This window comes from Sebastes fasciatus, chromosome 5, assembly GCF_043250625.1.
Source record: "Sebastes fasciatus isolate fSebFas1 chromosome 5, fSebFas1.pri, whole genome shotgun sequence".
Taxonomy (NCBI): domain Eukaryota; kingdom Metazoa; phylum Chordata; class Actinopteri; order Perciformes; family Sebastidae; genus Sebastes; species Sebastes fasciatus.
In genome coordinates, this window is record NC_133799.1 from 14,507,832 (window position 1) to 14,523,659 (window position 15,828).

Genomic DNA, 15,828 nt, shown 5'->3' on the forward strand with positions numbered 1-15,828 from the left:
TACATGTGTACCTGCATGTGTGCGAGTACAATCACTGATACGCTGCAGATTTATTGAACGCTGCGGACAGAATTGGTTGCAGATGCCATATCTCTTCCATGAATGCCGTGCGGCACATTCTTCTGGCCTCCCACAACAGAAAGCCCTTTTTTTCCATTCATGCTCTCTGTAAAATCGCTTCTCTGTAGGATGCAGAGCATAATAGGAGAACGTCATGCTCTGAAATCTTTTCCCACATGCCTGTCGCATCTTCATTCACATGTGTGAACAGGGTCAAGGGAGCAACCGAGCACGGGGGCCTTCTTCTGTGCATTCTCATCCTTGATGAACTATCGGCATCCAAAAGGCATCTTGTCTCGTATAAAGAGCAGCTTCTCAGCCAAACTGAAAAATGTAAAACAACAAGGCAACAAACGACAATTACAAACGCTGATAATGTTAATTAAACATTGTGTCTCGGACCCTAATGAAGACCTTTCAGTTAATGAGGAGTGCGACATGATTGTGGACAGACAGACGGTCCTCTGATCACTTATCGGTGACGGTGGTATGTGCCCGCACACACTCCGGCAGCGTTGTCATCAGCGTTTTATATCCCCGCGGCGGTTGTTAACACTGTTGCCAGAGTTGAGATTTATGGCAGCCGAGAGTGTCTACTGTTTTCCCTTTAGCTTATCAACATGATCAGATTATCATTAGGGGAATGATGCAGTAGTTGTTGCCACTGCTGCAGTTTTACACGGCGGGCCCCTCTGCAGAACAGAAAACTCATTCTTTAGGATTTTATGGGGACTATAAATTCCTGTGACTTTCTACATCATAGCCGGATGGACAAATGGAAGAAAGTCATCGGCGTGTGGGCAAAATAGAGTTTTGTAGATTTATTTATAGGGGTCTGATGAAGGTCAAGGGTCTGAAAAGGATCAGAGGTTATTGAGCGTTGTTGAGACATCATCCGACCAATTATCCTCTAAACAATAATGGAGACAAATTGCCACTCTGAGCAAGTAAACAAACAAGGAGCCACAACAAAAGAAGGCGACTAAATCATTTTCCACTCGTGCATCTCAAAGGGCCACATTATACTGCAGCCAGACAATGTCCCAAGCACATCGCCGGGTCCCGAAAATGTTATATTAACAAATGAGAGCAATTTTTTATGGTTCCGTAATGAGCATATGTTTCAGCAGAGTACTTCAAGCTGAGGAGGGGAAGTCAGCTGTCATCCTTTGCGGACTCTAACTATGGAGGTTAGCAATACAAATGGGCTCACTCTTATAATGAGATGTTAGCCCAAGTATCACATAGAGCTTTTAATCGTCCGTAACATGCTCTGTGGGAAGATAAAGTGAGATAACAAGCTAAGTGTTGGAGTTCAAAGGAAGTCTTGCCGAGAGAATCACACTGTGATGTCGGGCGTGTATGCGTCGGCCCCTTGCAGAATTAATCTGCAATGTTTATGATGTAAACAGGCAGTGACTAAGCTCTTGCATTTGCACTAACACGTGGCTGTCTCCGTGTCTTTCATTTAGAACGATGATTGAGTTCATGTTGCCATAAATATTATTTTTTGTAATGAATATCAATTTTGAATATTTGTACACATTTGTCACACTTTCATAACCAAAAGCAATTTTTTTTTTCCTGTGACAAAAAAGAAAACCTTCGCTATCTCTTGTGTTAATGAAACAATCTGCCGTTTTCTCACTCCGACAGTGACACACACAGGCTTCATACATGTACAAGTTTCACTTTAAAATAGTTTTGCCTGCCTTGGATCAAAATCAGATATTGATATTCTTCGAGGTATTGTATCCAAGTTAGAAATGCCAGTATCGTGACAACACTATTTCGAGTACACCTTAAGGGGAGTTCCGCTTCCTACGCTGTTTCCGCCCCATGTATCGACAATAAATTAATGGACTCCTGTAGCACTCAGCACTCAGCCAGTGAGTGGCACCCCATTGATTTCAAGGTGTACTCTTGCCCATATATGGCTTTCTGAATAACCCTTTAAGGTGCAGGAAGAGTGCTCAGACAGTGCACCGCAAGGATGAAGCTCTGTCTGGATAAATATTTCAACACTTGGACTTTGCTTATTGATTGGGGCAGTAATTTCCACACATGCCACCCCGGGGAGACAGGCACTAATGATGCTGGTTCCACCATGTCCAGCCAAGGCTTTCCCACAAAGACATACTCCCAAGTCCCGGGCCTGTGAATTATGGGATAAAACATTAACAGCTTTAGAAAGTGTTGCGCATGTTTCTTTTTTTTTTTCCCAGCCGCGAACAAAGTCTGGTGTCTCTCATCAGCAGGCCCCAAAGAGGGTAATGGCATCCTTGGTTTGAAGCCAAACTGCTTGGTGGAAGAAGAAAAAAAAAAAGTTTTCAACACTTTCTGACTTTGAAAATAATTTCTCCACACTTTCCCGAAGTGTAAAGTTGTGATTTGTTAGATTGAAAAACTACAGCGACTGCTACAATTACGGTCATTTCAAGCATTAAAGCACACAGCGGGTCTAATTAACATCGTGCTATATCTCTTCCTCTGTCTGCTATGGCCGCCGTGAAATTGCAGTTTCAACCATGCACCATCTCACATTAGGTAAATTCCTTCATTTCCTATTGTCTCGGAGCCCACGGCGTTGCCAGTGCTGATGCATTCGCCCGAAGCACTCCAATGGCTTGTCACTTTTCTTGCCTCTGGCAGAGGAACCACTCTAAATCCCAGTTGTTTGTATGCATGTCCTCGCCTGTGCCCCTCTAAAAGGGAGCTGTATTGGATTTGTGTGTCCCCCATGGGCTCCATAAAGAGTAAAATATCTCGTGAAGACACTAGCCGCACGCTGCGAGGATAGCGGTTTAATATATGTTGCTGTGTCTCACATCCTCTGGGGTTATGAGGTGATGAGAGCTAGTTTCCCACCTGTGGGGCGACAGTAACAATTTGTGCTATAAGGCAAGTCAGCCCAGCTTCAGCAGCAGGAGAGCAGAGAGGGGGGAGCATCGCTGTTACTCAGACGTGCTAATTACCTCTCCGGTAAAGTGTACAGTGACTTCCCCCTCCTCTCTCCCCTCGGCCTGGCGCCTCACGCCATCAACATAATGAGAACATAACTTTTTATTCTGAATACCTAAATATCTCCTTAAGTGATCGATAATGTGCATCACCATAAATCACATCTGGGATTGCCTGAAATTATTCCAGAAGTCAATACCGCGCGCCGCAGAAGACTTTTGAGAGCGACTAATGGTGAGATATAGCTGCCTTTGGGGAGATATGAGGGATATTCATGCATATGTATAGCGCAAAGTTTCTCACCCCCGAGCAGGAGTGAGACCGGGGTTGGCGCTCGACAGGCACTTCTGGGCCCGCTGTGTGGCATTGGGCCCAGCAGGAAGAGCAGTGTAACCGGTGTCTGGTGGTGAGCTTGGCCGTGAAAATGCACCATTAATTCTTAACGCAATTAAGCCGGCGTCGAGAAGAGAAATTAAGAGAGCTCCTTATTTAGCAGACAGAGAAGTCCTTTTTTTAAAAAGGGCACTAATACTGTGATTACTCAGATTTGAGGGGAATTATTCACAAAGGGGCCACATGGGAAGAAAAGGGAACTATGTTCATGCTTAGCTGGCATTTCAGAAAAAAGTTTGTTCACACTTGTTTTGTTTTTTATCTCACTTTGATAAGTTTCCGATATAGTGAAGGTTGAATGCGCAAGGCAGTTTTTCTTGTTGCTATTATTTCCAACATCCTATGTGAACGGGCGATAGGGTTTTGTGTGGCTAATCAAGTAATAAATAGCCCCGACTCTGTGATGGTTTTTAAAGGCTTCTGGAGCACAGAGCGTCAGCTCTCCAGTGGCTCCGCATGCGATCAGCTGCAATCATTACTTGTTCCTTGGAGTTGAACAGGGATTACCCCACAGCAACTCCCGAGCTGTGGGTTTGAATTATAAGAAAGAAAGACAGAAAAAGATGCTACACAGCAACAGCTTGCTGTAGATGTGATTACCCAAATGAGGGTAAATGTTGACACTTGGAATAAAATACGTGTGTGTGTGTGCTCATACAATACACTGAGTGACAGAGGAGGAAATCACAACAAATGTGAAATCAAGTGTAATGTGATAGAAATATATCCATTATACCCAGAATGATCTCAATCAAAATTAATATATATTCATTTAAGTAAATTAAGTTTTGAAGATGTCCTTTGATAATTATATACAGAGAATAATAATAGTACTTACTATAATACTACTAGAAATTAATTATTATTTGTTGGCAGTGGTGGAAGAAGGACTCAGATCTTCTACTTAAGTAAAAGTAGCAATACCACAGTGTAGAAATGTAAAAGTCATGCATTCAAAATTTGACTTAAGTATAAGTACAAAAAGTAGAGATGCACAATCCGACTTTTTCAGTCCAGATATCGATAGCAATACATGGGCTACTGAACCGTAGTGTTTAATTAATAAGCTGTATGCCTCACTGTGTGGAAGTGACTGGAATCATTCTTTTATGTGTAAGGTAACATCAGGCTTGACTTAAACAAATATAATACATAGATATAATTTCATTTAATTGTTCTTTATTATTAAAATAATAAATCGTACATCAGCAACTTGGTAAAAAAATCTTCTAAATTAACAGGAATTACACTTCAAGTGTAAACCTTTTTAATGCAGCAAAAAATTGGTCATAAAGGAATTAAAATTACAGTATATAATGTATACAGTATATAAACATAAAATTGACTAGATTGCCTCCATTGTCACCGATATCCAATCCAGCTATTTGAGTCAGTATCAGCCCGATATCGGATCCAGAATTGGTATCGGTGCATCCCTATACAAAAGTATTAGCATCAAACTTCACTTTAAATTTCTTTATAATAATGCATTTTATAATGCTTGATTATAACATTAATGCATTAATGTTTACATCATGTTAATGCTGCAGCTGGTAAAGGTGGAGCCAGTTTTAATTACTTTAGATACTTCTGGGTATAGCGCACCCCCTCCCTCTTATTGTAACCTAATACATGTATTTGTTGATTACATTTTGTATTATTAATCTGAATCTGCAAATTAACTGAAGTTATCAAATAGATAGTGGATTAAAAGTACGATATTTGCCTCTGAATTGTCGTGGAGTATAAAGTAGCATAAAATGGAAACACACAAGCAAAGTACACATACCTCAAATTGTACTTAAGTACAGTACATGTACTTAGGTACTTTCCACCACTGTTTGTTGGTTTCTTAAGCCTTGAAAATAATTGTTTACATTGTAGCAAGAGAACACACAGGTTTTTAATAGACCTGCAAGAGTGAAAGTGATCTTTAAATACTACTTTAAATGTGTGAGTTTGGCTTGCTTTCATGCCATTTGTTGAAATGACGAAACAGCACTCTCTCCAACACGTTTTTTTATCACACATCATAAATGTTCCCAATTAATCTCACTAACTGATTCCTCCACAAAACAGAATGAAAACATTTAACAACAGAGCCTCTCCTTTCATGACGTTTAAATGTAATGCATTAATCTGTTGGACTTTTATTTAATTTATTGTTTTGTGGGTACAGTTTAGTTTGGGTTGGGTTTTTTTCATGATCATATTCATATCTCTGCTGATCTGAAATCTGGAAAAAAAACTAAATTGTCAGGACAAGACAGCAGGCTGAGCAATGAGCAATCTCCGCTCCTTAGTATGCACATAGTATTGTGATGGACTTGGGAATACAGCTGCGGAGGCACCTGCAGCTTCATTTGCAAGCTAGCATTCAAAATCTCTAAGGAATCATTTCAAACTCCTGATTGGACACCTGTCAGCTCTTCCCCATTCACCCGACATTATTAAATTGTGGCTAATGATTGGTAAATTTCAGCCAATCACATGGATTGACAAGAGGACTCCGTAAAGAGAGGAGTTTGTGTCAGCGCTGCTGCGGAAAAAGGCGAAAGCTCGGTAAATTAGTGTCTGTATGGATAATACATTTGATCCTGATTAGCGCATGCAGAATGTCAGCATATTTTTGAGAAACGCTGACAACAAGCAGAACATCCTCTAAGAGCAGTCAAAAGTTTTTGTATGTGCAAGTATTTCGTAGGCATAGGGAAAAAATATTTGTGTGTGAGAGAGAGACAGAGTGCGTGGGTGTGTGTTGTGTACAAGGCCTTTGTGAAAGCATGTTCTGTGAGTGTGCACGGATTCATGCGAGTGTGTGTGCGTGCGTGTGTGCGTGTGTGTGTGTGTGTTTTCCTACTGTCCCAGAGGGAGGGTGCTGAATAACAGGCCCTTTTTGACAGGCTGGGACGCTGAGAGCTGTCAGCCCCCTCGCCAGGACTGGGATGAGTAGTGAGAGAGAGAGGGAGAGGAAGTGATAGAGAGAGAGAGGAATAGAGAGGGAGAAAGAGAGAGAGAGAGAGACAGGGGATTGGGGGGCTCCATGTGTTTAGACTAATAGGAGGCCAGCGTTCAGCTTCTCCTCCAGCAAGAACAGACAGTTGAAATCTCTGGGCAGTTAGCACAGCGCTGCCTCTCAAAGATTTCCTGTCAGATCATGTCTATAAGAGGGTAAGAGGTTCTCAATAGCAAAGGGAGGAAAAAAAGGGGATGGAGGAGAGAGAAAAAAACAGCACCTGGAAAAATTGTCTGCCTTCATGAGAATTGAGCAGCCTGAATGGAGTTCTAAAGTTGAGCTTGACAAGGCGCTCTCTCTGGATATTTGACTAATTCAAATCAAGAAGGGCAGAGAGCGGTGCTGAGGATGCCAAAGCAATTAATAACAAGATTATTATTAACAACATGGGATGCAACTGTTGGTGTGTTTAACCTTCAACCTTCTTATGTTGAATGAAATGTACCTGAATTGAATCATTTACTTAATTAGGCACAAAATAAGTCTTTGAGATTTATCTTCTGGGTGGCGTGGCGCAAGGCACGTTCTACTTCGATTTGCACGACACATATTTTAGTTTCAATTTGCACAGCAGAGATATATCTTTAACTCTATTTTATTGTATTTTTTTTATTTCTTCTATCCAGTGTAAATTAGTTAATATGAACATTTATATAGAAATTTGTAAATACAGTGTTTTTTGTACCTACCCCATGTCTTTTGTGTGAGTGACGCACGTTTTTGGTGATCTATGTAAATTTCCCTTTGGGGATCAATAAGGCTATCCATCCATCCATCTATCCATCCATCTATCCACCCACCTACCTATCTATAATCTGATAGAAACTATAAATACTGAGAGCAGAGATGTTGTCATCCAGAGTTAAAGGTGCTGTTGATAACATCCCTGTTAACTCTCTCATTCCATTGCATTTACTTCACAACAAGTCATTGCCAGACATTTACCGTCAAATTCAGCCATTTATCCGTTTTATTTCCACACTGACTAACTGACGACACAGAGATACCACATGATACCAACGTTGTTTTGCTAATGGCTTACGACCTTGTTAGAAGTGGGAACCAGACGTCAGATATCTTCCACAGAGATGAACAAAACATTAATTTTAGACCCGCCAACATTTTTTTTAATGATTAATTCACAATCCTAATAATTTTTTTCAGGAAGAGCCATGCTTTTATTTGGCACTATTATTTCTTAAGGCTCTGTGGATGTATTTTTTTTATGTTATCAGACCTTTAAAGTGACACCACAGCATAACAAACCTATTTTAAAAAATAAGATATGCCGCCACTGTAACATTTGCATTGCTTTACCAAAGGCCAAGTGATTAACTTTATTTTTGTCAAAATATTTTGTTCCAGAAAAAGTCAGCATATAAAGTTTGAGTGGCAAATGTGTATAATGTGCACATACCAGTAATCAGCTAGAATTATTTCTTTATTGTGTAAACTGAAGAAAGCAGCATGTTTGCAATTTGAAAATGAAAGACGCCGTTAGTCATCTGGAAGATGTGGCGATGCATTCTAAGAGAGATTTTACTGCCGTCTAAAAATACCAACACAATGAGCGGGTGCTTTTAACTGGTGCACACACGGGGAGCAGCAATGGAGGCTGACTGTTTTGTAGGCCAATGAAGTGTCTACCCCCTGCTTATAACCAAGCTTCACTTCTCCATATACAGTTTATTTGCACATATCAAAACAAATATTTGTTTATTTCTCCTATCACACTAAAACATGTTTACAAAATGCTCTCGTTTGGCAAGAGATGCTGACAACACTGACCTTAAGCCCGTTGTGACGCACGCGCTTTTCTGATTTCTAAATATTTAATTGCGTCCTGTTATGTAAATGACGCAAGACACAAATATCAATTATAGCACACATGGAGTACAACAGTGTTGACGTTGTGTGGTGGCTCTCAGTTTTTATCTTTGGATAATTGAGGTATTATGTAGACATGGAGCCAAGAAAGAGTTGAAAAAGCTACCACATCGCAGAATAACATTATTTAATGCAGGAGTAAAATGTCAACATTACCATACATTGCTAATTGGATGCTTTATCTCCAGTTTTTCATATAATGAATGGTTTGCTGGGAGTTGCTGTCCGGAGGCATGGTATTGAATGCAAATATCAGCAAAGTATTGTTTTGTTGTCAGAATTAGAAAAGGAGTGTGGCGGTGACATCAGGCTGAATTCATTTTGAACGGATGCAGTCGGCTTCATTTGTAGTCAGCTCTCTCCGCCCAGGCTGCACGGACAAATGCATCTCATCTAATTAGCAATGCCTGCCATACAGAACATGTGTCACAGGGTATGAGAGTAGACAACGCGTACACCGCATCAGACAGCTTAAACGTACTGTTGGCAGAGAGACGTGACTTGCAGATCACATAATACTTCAGATTAATTTGAGCCGGAGTTAATCTGATCTGGAGATTATAGTAAGCCAAAATAATGGCGTCCGCTTCCTGACGGTGTCCTTCACCCCTGACCCGTCAGCTTTCTTCCTAAAGTATGAGTCATGCAGCAACAGTATACTTGAGATTATGTAGACTTTGATTTAAAAGGTTTCATCTGACGAGATGCCTTCTAATATCTGTTTAGAATAATGAAGGTTGACAGTAGAAACAGGGTTTTATTTGATTTTTGAACAGATATTATTATAAAACAGTGAGGTGAATAAAGTTTAAGTTAGTTCTAACTAGAGCTGCAACGATTTATCGATTAGTTGTCAACTATTAAATTAATTGCCATCTATTTTGACAATCGATTAATCAGTTTGAGTATTTTGTTAAATAAAATTCTCTAATTCCAGCCTATTAATGTGAATATTTTCTGGTTTCTTTATTTCTCTATGACAGTAAAATATCTTTGAGTTGTGGACAAAACAAGACATTTGAGGATGTCATCTTGGACTTTGGGAAACAAAACGTTTTTCACCATTTTATAGACCCAACAACTAGTCGATTAATCGAGAAAATAACCGACCGATTAATGAACAATAAAAATAATCATTAGTTGCAACCCTAGTTCTAACAAATAAGTGTTAGTTTTGTGGAAACTGTGTGGCTAAATATCTCAAATTTACTCTTAACACAGATGTAAACCATAATTCCAGGTTCATCAATATTCCAGGAGGAAGAACTCTTCTATTTGCAAATTGTCAAAATAAGGTGACTTATAATGACCGGTGAAAATAATTTACTTTTCTCTTTGCATGATGACTGCAGCAGAAGAAGAAGCCATAAAAGATAAACGTCCTGAAACGGAAAACAATTAACACACTGACCCATAACACCAGCAGCCTTCCCAGCTTGGCACCGGCGTGCTCTGTGGGCTGTCAAATCCTTAGCTTTTCCGTCAGGATGTGTAGGAATGTGTCTCTGCTTATTGAATTGTTGAGGGGGGACCCTTGCCTGGGGGTTAATACAACAATTTACTCTGGACTGCCTGTGGATGTGTTGCCATGATTTGTTTGGTGAGCGTTGTCAGCCTGCAGGGTTTGGCGCGCTCTCGCCTCCCTGTTAAGTGGGAAGATGTAGTGAGTTCCAGGGGAGCTCCATCATTTGCCTCCCACAGTAACTCTGCTTAATAAGTCAATGGAAGTGAAAGATGGCTCAATGCATCATGAATTTGTTTCTACACATAACCCTTACTCAGTTTTAATTTAATTCAGCGTTTTTTTCCCCTCACGCCTCATGGCCGAATCCCATTTCTGGAGCGTCCTAAATATCCAATGTCAAGTGCACTTAATCCTAAATAAGCAAAGTGTTGCATCAGAAGTGTCGTCTTTTTACCCTCCATAAACATCGTTTTGCTTTGTTAAACATATATTTTTAATTCAGATATTTTTTTTTCTGTTAAAAGATTAACCATTACAATCCTAATCGCCTATAAAAGCTCTAATATTGCTGTGTAAAAACAATAACATTTCTGTAAATGCACCGCATTATGTTCTGCAAGAGTAAAGAAAAAAAAGCTGGCAGGCTCAGGCTGTCATCTTGTGGGAATACAGCGTATAGTTTGATACCATCACATTCATTCATGACACATTTTTGTTCCGTTGCAACCTCCGTCTCTGCACCTCTGCCATTTCTTTACGCCTCAAGTGTCAGTGAAACTACGATGGCATGGAGTATAATGAGGTTTATATTTAGCTGTGTTCTGTGTACTGCCTTGCCTAAAGTTTGAGCGCAAGCTACAATCTGTCAAAACAAAGAAAGTCCTATTTTTCAAATGCACCACGCTCAATACAAATTATTCTCCCCTGTAGGATTTGGGTTTTCGGCCGTGTCAGGGAGATCAGCAGTTTTTGGCCCGCCTGTCGCCGTGCAATGCCAATAATGACCAATCACAAGGCCAGGAGACTTCCATTGTGGATTGTGTTTTACTGAAAAACCTCTCAGTAGCTTACATTTAAAATAGACCAAATCAATGCAGCTTTCCTTTTATTTTGGAATTCAAAATAATGTCCGGATGTCCAACATCTGCTGGAGTCGTATCAAGTGCCCTCATCCTCAGTGATGGCATCAGAAAAAGATCAGGTTGGAGCAACACAATACGCTGCCGATCTTGAGAAGCCATGAAGCAGCTTTTTTTGCCAAATAGAGGTAGAATCATCTTCCAGGTGGGTAGCTTCCCCTTCAATTTAAGCTTTCCCTTTCATCAGGATAACCACTGTTTCACCGTTGTCCCCTTGAACAGAAGCTGAAAAAGACTGGGGAAGAGGAATGTCTGCTGGCAGGTGTGATTGTACCGCAACACAATGTTATCATCCGGACACAGTTTTGTCGAACATTTGGAGAAAATCATTCTGCTCGATCTTTGACTGTCTGCTGGGCTGTGAGGCAGCTGTTGGGAGGCTCACCACCTGGTGAGCAGCTTTGAAGTACACTTTGAGGATTAAATTATTCATTCAGGATGGCGACATGTATCCAGCTTGCCTGAGACTGTGGAGGAGATTTTGCCTCCTGCAGCTCAGCTTTACCGGACAGTCTTTCAGCACTCCATGGAAATACCGACTTTTCACAAAAGTCCAAATTCTTTGTAGACAAGACTTAGTAATAAAATAGAACACAGTGTCTCCCCCACAGTCAAAATGGAGATTATGATTATTAGCATGATAAAATAATATTGTACATGAAATGTTTTATGATCCACGGCCTTTTCAGCATGTCTGCAGGATGTCCCCGATAGATTTGAAAATGATTGTGTCCACCAGGAGGCTTTGACGTTAAAAAGGATCCTGCTTCAATGAAAATTAAGTAGGATATCCAGCTCTAACAAAAAATATTTCAACTGTTATTTTGACTTTTAATGCAGCTACAGCACTTTGGAGATAAATCCTTGTGTGTTCACAAAGGTTTGAGGCTACAAATAGAAAAAGCAATTTAGATTTTATTAATAATGTGGATGATTGACAGGAAATTAAAACAGGCCTGGACTGTGACAAGGAGACCCCGTAAAAAAACAATTATGCCATTACTGAATATGTTTGCTTATTTGATGGTCTGCCTGTTACTGAGTGTTCATTTCTGTATGAAATACAAATACTGTGTACGCCTGGTTTGCTTATAACTGTAATCAAATATGTTACACATTGTACAGTATATATTCATATTCCATTATCACAAGAAAGGGATATTATCATTACAAACTGTGCATCCCCTGAGACAACTCCATATTTTTTAATCCACAAATGGCAAACAATTTCGACTGTGATTGCAATTTCTTGTGATTTTTTCGTGTTTGATTGTAGAAATAAAATCTGGATTTTAATGTTTTATTCTGTTCTAACAGCTGGCGGGTTATGGCAATAAACAGCTACAGCAACAAGAATAGTATTATATTCAGTGACTTAGAATATTGTATCGGAGTGTGTGCAAAGTGCCAAAACTGAAAAGAATTAGACTATTAAAAAAGGAGAAAGAAATGTGTGCTGGGGAAATGTATTTAAAGGGTAACTTCGGTATTTATTTTTCAACCCCATTTCCCCATGTTTTTGTGTCTAAGGGACAAATGGGGACAACAATTTCTGATATTGGTCCAGTATTGAGGGATAGCTCAGTAACTGGCAGTCGTGAAACAAGCTGCGAGGGCAAGTGAGCAGCGTCAATGTAATGTTATTTGCACTAAAAGTGCTTGTTTTTGCCACTGACAGGCTCAGATTGTTATTAAAAGTGTCTGACAACATTATGGAAAGCACCCTACAGAGAAATATAACGTTTTCTTACCTTTTGCTGTTTGTTATTGTGTCCAAGTCCCGCTCAAGGAGAAGTCTCATTGTGAAATCTGAATATCAGTATACTCTGGCTCAAATAAATACGGGCGGCCATCGAATTCAAAGACCTCATCCACATTGTCATCTAAATATTCAGCCATGGCATTGAAAGCTAGATTCTTTCCATAATGTTAGAGACCTTTAATAACAATCAGAGCCTGTCATGGCAAAAACAAGCACTTTTAGTGGATGTAGATACCGTTGACAGCTTGCCCCAATAGCAGCATATTGCAGCCTTTGAGCAGCTGCCGTCTATTTCTCCCTCAATACTGGATCAATTTCAGTAATTGTTGTCCCTATTAGTCAGTTATAGACACAAAAACATGATGACAGGGTCTAGGTTGAAAAATACAGAAGTTACCCTTTAAATCTGTGTCTAATGAATGGTACAAACACCTTATTAAGACAGCATGCTGCATGCTCCTTTGATGAAGTAAATCAAGAAAGAGATAATAGAAGGCACAGAGTTTAGTGTAAATAAGCCTTAATTGTTTCTCAGTGGAGCAGCACTACATCTAACCAGGAAGGAGAGTTGTTTGAGCGAGATATGCATAGTTTCACATTTCTGTCCCGCACACTGTGATGTCTCTGAAAATGAGCAGCCTTCCCTTATTCTGTCAAGACATACAATGTAACCTGTCAGCAAATTTGCCACGGTTGATGTGCGGTATGATTTACATCATGATTTTTTTGTGAGGAATCCCTGTGTTGCAGAGCCAGTTTTCCCCTCTGTAATGTTAACTGGAAGACACCACCAGGAAGAATGCAACGCGCGTACAGTGAGATATTGTATGATTTTATCTTTACTGACACAAGGGAGCAAATTATGAGAAGGCCCTCAAGGCCTGCATGCAGCAGAAAAGTGTGAACCCTGTGGTTATGTAATAATTGTCTCGCCTGACTCAATACACCACATTTTTATTAACCGTTCTGAGATGTAGCAGGGAATTAAACAGTATTACTTGACCAGCAGAACAAAGCATCTGCACCTTCTTAGAAATAGCCGTTTCTGAAACTGGGTTTAGTGCCTGCTGACTGGTTTCATCCTAATGGGATATATTAGGCTCCATGCTAATACCTATTATGTAATTTTCCCTTTTTTGGAACAGAGACACATATTTGAATCTGGACTGAGACTGCGTCAACTTGTTCTGTTGCGTGCCTCGTCACATTAACAATCACACTGTTCATTGCCGATGTGAGACTAAAACAGGCCCGGTGGAACATGATGTCTGACAATGTTACTGCTATTAAAAATTGCACTGAGCACTGACCAATATCACTGCCATCATATATTCACAATGCCCTAGATCTCTCGTAGCTGCTGTACTCTCTCAGGTACAGTATACGTAGCTTGAGGGTACTTCCATGTGGCACAGATTTAATCATGTGCCATATTTAGACACGCTTTAAACTGATTTGAGGGACAAAAAGGAAACGATGGAGTCCCGATATTCCAGGATGACGCACAGCTGCAGTCAGAGAAGCAGATAATCTAGTAAACCTACTACTATCTCTGTGGCTCTTGACAGTCCCAGATAGGTCTCCACTTTCAGTAATTGAATTAGACAGTCCTAGTTGGCTGCCAACTTTTTTTTATGATTGGAGATGAATGAAAAGATCCTTGACTCACAAAAGGCACCTCTTGGCTGGTCTTCCTGAATTCAGAGATCATACAGTAGGGAATGTCCGTCCTTCAATAACATTTACCGTCTGAGATGGAGGCGTAAGGCACCATATGTTTCAAGATTCCTGTAAAGCTTCCTGGTAAGGGGGGAATAATTCAACTTGTCACATCTGCTCACAGACCAGTCCAGAAGGATTTATCACTAATTCAAGTGGTTTCTAAACTGTTTGAATTACAACCATGAAGGCTGTACTTTCCACCATAATCTTCTTACGTGTTGCCATCTGCACCACAGAAGACTTAATGTTGTTTCCAAAGAGGAAGGGGCCAGCAGGATCTATGATCATTGTTAATGGGAAGTGGGGGCCATTTGAGTGAGCTTGGCGAGGGTCAGACAGGATGGCTGAGGTCGTGGTTATCCTGCAGACGGAGATAATGAATTATTCCATGGAAAGTGGAATCTTTTTGTGTCTCTTATACAGTGCATAGATACACTAAAAGTCCAAATGTACGTGGGAAATGTGATCTTTTTCAGGAGGCCCATTTTCAAATGTTTTTACTTTTCCCGGGTAAAATGATACCAACAACTATTAAAATCCAAGAGCAAGAGCAAGAATACATCCGGCATTATCATCCTGTAGCCCCGTGAAAGTGTGTCGAGTATACATGCTGAGTGTTTTCCACAAGGATTAAGAATATTCAATTAATAAAAAGTGTACTGCTGTTATGACAACATTGTTTGTACTTGCAGACATAGGAGGTTTCTGTGTGATGAGCCCCTCAGCCCGCAGGCTATTTGCAAATTGAGATGTGAAACTCTGCAGCCTAACTGACAATGGGAACTTTATCAAATTAAAAATAATGCTGGTCATGCAGTGTACATAATTAAATAAATCAGCCCTAAATTATTTTTCATAATGGCTGTAGAAAAATGATTGTGTGGAAGACTTATTACAATGTGTAGCTCTCTGCGAGTGTCCTCTATTTGTTTAGAGAGTGCGTAACAATTAAATTAATTCATTAATTACAGATAAATGGCACATTTTTATTATTTTCTCGGATTTATTTAACCATTATTTAGCCAGGATAATTACATTGAGATTTTGAATCCCATTTTCAAGGTGGCAGCTTAAAAGTTTCACACAAGCACCACGTAAAAACACAAATGATGACAACATCCCTGGCAAAAAATATTCATTTTTTTTATTTTTGGGTAACCTTACACCTGCAGTAGGCAGAATGTTTTTGGTATCGTTGGGCAAAAAAATCTGATATTATTATGGAAAAAGCCGACTGCACCTCCTCATGGCTCTGTTTTCAGGCTTTAAAAAAAAATCTAGTCAGGAGACTTTGGCCAATCACAGGTCATTTCAGAGAGAGAGCGTTCCTATTGGCTTTTCATTCAACGGAGGCAGCTGTCAATCACTCGCAAACTCTGATCAAACAGTCAAACTAGGCAGCGCTGATCAAATATGAATCAAT

At 40.0% G+C, this 15,828-nt stretch overlaps 1 long non-coding RNA gene across 1 annotated transcript in view; it reads left to right on the plus strand.

The window, feature by feature from the left end:
- The window catches only part of LOC141767660 (uncharacterized), a 69,564-nt gene extending 57,296 nt beyond the window's left edge, over positions 1–12,268 (plus strand). The window contains exon 3 of the long non-coding RNA XR_012593909.1: positions 11,144–12,268. This is a non-coding gene — a long non-coding RNA (uncharacterized LOC141767660). The remainder of the gene's footprint in view (positions 1–11,143) is intronic.
- The last annotated feature ends 3,560 nt before the right edge of the window (positions 12,269–15,828 follow it).